Source organism: Microtus ochrogaster, chromosome 7 (genome assembly GCF_000317375.1).
Source record: "Microtus ochrogaster isolate Prairie Vole_2 chromosome 7, MicOch1.0, whole genome shotgun sequence".
Lineage (NCBI taxonomy): Eukaryota > Metazoa > Chordata > Mammalia > Rodentia > Cricetidae > Microtus > Microtus ochrogaster.
In genome coordinates, this window is record NC_022014.1 from 62,644,714 (window position 1) to 62,648,793 (window position 4,080).

A 4,080-nucleotide genomic window follows, 5' to 3' on the forward strand; every position below is an offset into this window, starting at 1 on the left:
TGTAGACCAGGCTGGTCTCAAACTCACAGAGATCCGCCTGCCTCTGCCTCCCGAGTGCTGGGATTAAAGGCGTGCGCCACCATCGCCTGGCATAAATTAACTTTTAAAGAAGAAAATTCTGCACTCCTTCCTTCTCTTCTGTACCACTGCCACAGCCCAAGCCCTGGGCCACTCCCTTCCACTTCCTGCTTCTGCAACTCCTCCAGACACCCCGTTAATTCTGCTGACCTGGCCTGCACCCTTAGAAAACCCAACTTAAACCATAGTGCTTCTTTGATTTCCACAAATAACTAATTCTTCTTCAAGATAGAGTGTAAATGTGTATATGACTGGGGGCCGGAGAGGCCCTTCACCGTGTTTCTTTTTCTCTCGTGTCTTCTTCATTTCCTGTTTCCCATATGCCTGGTACCCTGGCCATCCTCCCCATCTCTGAGGCCTGCTTCTTCTTGTTTGCATGCAGTATTCAAATAATCTGAAACTACAGGTGATTCAGTTTGGCAGGGAAAGAGGGAGAAAAAGCATGCTGTCTAGACAGACAAGAAATTAAGACTGGGCAGTGGCACACACCTTTAATCCCGGCACTTTGGAGGCAGAGGCAGGCAGAAGACCTCTGTGAGTTTGATGCCAGCCTGGTCTACATAGTGAGACCCTGTCTCAAAAGAAAAAAATTAACGCTGTCCCTGGTAGTTGACTTTTTTTTTTTTAAAGTCTTTGGAGGCCTGCCACCCAGCTCCCAAATAAATATGCGAAGACTTATCCACACTTATGAACACCCGACCTTAGTTTGGCTTGTTTCTAGTCTACCTTTTGCCTCCGGGCTTTTCTTTCTCTATTCTCTATACCTTCCTTTCCTTCTTGCTCTGTGGCTGGCTGTGTGGCTTGTGGCTGGCCCCTGGTGTCCTCCTCACCTGCCTTTCTTGTCCTTTCTCTTCTCTCATTCGTCTTCCTCCGTCTATTTATCCTCTCTGCCTGACAGCCCCGCCTCTTCTCGCTCCTGCCTCGCTATTGGTCATTCAGCTCTTTACTAGATCAATCGGGCAACACAGCTTCACAGAGTTAAACAAATGCAACGTAAAAGAATGCAACACATCTTTGCATCATTAAACAAATCTTCCACACCATAAATTAATGTAATACCTTAAACAACAGTCCCTGCCTTAAGGAGTATTTTATGAATGGAAAGTTTGAGGCGAGCCTGATCTAGGACAGCCAGGACTGTTGCACAGAGGGGGAAAAAAAAAGTTGAAGCACTAGAAAGAATATTGACAATATTCTCTAAGAAATATCATTAAACATGACTCAACTGCAAATCATTTATCTATGAGTTCAGTTTAAATTTTTTTAATTTTATTTTTTGTTTCGTTTCATTCATTTATTTGTTTTCTTTATTTTTGGTATTTTAAGACAGGGTTTCTCTGTGTAACAACTCTGGCTATCCTGGAATTCGCTCTGTAGACCAGGCTGGCCTCGAACTCACAGAGATCCGCCTGCCTCTGCCTCCTGAGTGTTGGAAGTAAAGGTATGTGCCTCCACCGCCTGGCCCAGAGGTCATCTTTTGCTTTGCCAATATTCTACACCATATATAGATATCAATTAAATGACCAATTCAATAACAAATCATTATACTCTAATGAGGAGAGAAAAGAGAAGAAAGAAAATAGTTAATATGCGCAAATAGTGTTAATGATGCTTTCTCATCAGGACCCAACGATGGCCTAAGGATGTTCACCATAGAAGCCTTACCATGAGATGAGCAACCAAGGAAGTCAGAGGAGCTAGGATCCGAGGGAAAGGAAAGCCCTGGAAGTCGATGTAATAAAGTTTTGGATGGGAGATCGTTACAAGAACGGATCGCTGAGCATATACAGACTTTCCTTGGGATGGACGATTTCCTGCCTAGGATGACTTAATCATGGGGCTGCCTAGAGGCCTGAGGCTGAATTCATGACTTCTGCACCAGGATTTTATCGTTCTCTCGCAAAGAATATAAAACCCACACAGTTTTAAATTTAAATTTATTGCATGGCTTATAGTTGAATGCATCCATATAAAGATCAAATTGTTGATTTACAGACAGAAAATCTATAACCTGGATTTTGTGGCATCCAAGTTCTATACAAGCTTTATAGAATGCTTCCCTGTAAAACGCCTGATGTAAAAGGAATCATAAATTTGATAGATCTTGGCAATCTAGTTCGTTCCTTCGCTTAAAGGTATACTACATTGAATTAATATGATATTGCACATAATTGATTTAAGTTGCTCTCTTATGCTCAAATATGAAATTAATCATCTATAAACCTAGCATTTCTGTGAAGGCGATAGGCGTGAGTGGGGTACAGTAGAACTCTCCGTTCCCCATTCTCTTTAGGTGGCTGTTTGATGGCATCAAGTGAGTGATTATTTATAAGTCAGATTCATGCGAGGGAAAAAGCAATTTAAACATGGAGCCAGGGATGTTGGGAGTTCTGGGTGAGCATGGGAGCGGCTCCACATTCCATCCAGCATGTTGGGTTTGGTGGCTTAAACCCGTGGCGCTGGCGCTCAGAAGGCAAGAGCTAGAGGGTCTGGAGTTCAAGGTTGTCTTTGGCTAGGCAGTAAATTCTAGGCCAGCAGAGAATGCAAGCGATTCTGTCCCAAATCAAAAACAAGCCCATGGGTGATGGCTTTAATCCCAGCACTCAGGAGGCAGAGCCAGACGGATCTCTGTGAGCTCAAGGCCAGTTTGGTCTACAGAGCTCCAGGCCAAGGCTAGCTGGTAAGGCCTTTCTCCACAAAGGAAGAAAACAGTGAAGTATAAGGGGTGGGGGGTGGGGCTGGGATTGTGGTTCCGTGGAAGAGTGTTTGGCTGGATGTATGAGGCCCCAGATTTGATACCACATAGAATCAAAGGGATAAGGAAGACAAAGAAAAGGGAGTCGGGGGCTGGAGAGATGGCTCAGTGGTTAAGAGCACTGGCTGCTCTTCCAAAGGTCCTGAGTTCAACTCCCAGCAACCACATGGTGGCTCACAACCATCTGTAATGAGGTCTGGCGCTCTCTTCTGGCGTGCAGACATACATGGAGGCAGAATGTTGTATACATAATAAATAAATAAAATCTTTAAAAAAGGGGGGGTGGAGTCGGTTTGTTTATATGCACTAAAACGACAAGACACAGTGGGTAAGCGCGTGCTGCTGGGGTGGCTGAGACTGGAGGATGGCTGGAGCTGACCAGCTGGTCTAGACAATTGGTGACCTCCAGGTTCAGTGACAAACTGTCTCAAACTTAAAAAAACAAGGTAGCCAGTCCTGGTAGGTCACAGTAGCACACACTTTAACCCCAGCACTTGGGATGAAGATCTCCATGGGTTTTAAGCTAGCCTGGTCTACATATTTAGAGCCAGGCCAGCCAGGGCTATGTAGTGAGAAAAAAATGAGGTGGAGAAGGCCAGAGGGAGACACCAGACATACCTGACATCAACCTTCGGCTTCCATTCTTCATTAACTCATATCTCAATACATACATGTACACACACACCACAAACACATGCATACATACATACATATACCAAAATCATAAATATTAGGATTCATAGAAATTACATACCAAGTATCACTCAAAATCTTTCAAATAAATAACCTGGTTTATTTCTCTCCAGTCTTACACACTGCTCTCATTTCTCTCTCTCCCTGTTTTCCTGAGACAGGTGCCCTTGTGTGGTCCAGGCTGGCCTCAAATCGCTCTCCTCCTCACTCCTCAGCCCCAAAGGCTGGGCTTAGAGTGCATCAGGCTTCCCTCCACCCTCCCCTCCCTTCCTCTCCCAGGCTTCTTCTTAAAGATTTCTCTATGTGAATGTCATGTAATAACTAGAGAACTATTAATAATTAAATCATCCTCCTGCCTCCACTTCTCAAACAATGGGGTTATAGGCCGACATCAGCTCGCTTGGTGGCTACTATCTAATATTGATTATGCCCTACTAAAAAAAGCTGGGTCATATTTTATACTTGGTTATACCTTTGTCATTTTATCTTCCTACATTTTTTTTTTTTTAGTTTTTCAAGACAGGGTTTCTCTGTGGCTTTGGAGCCTGTCCTGG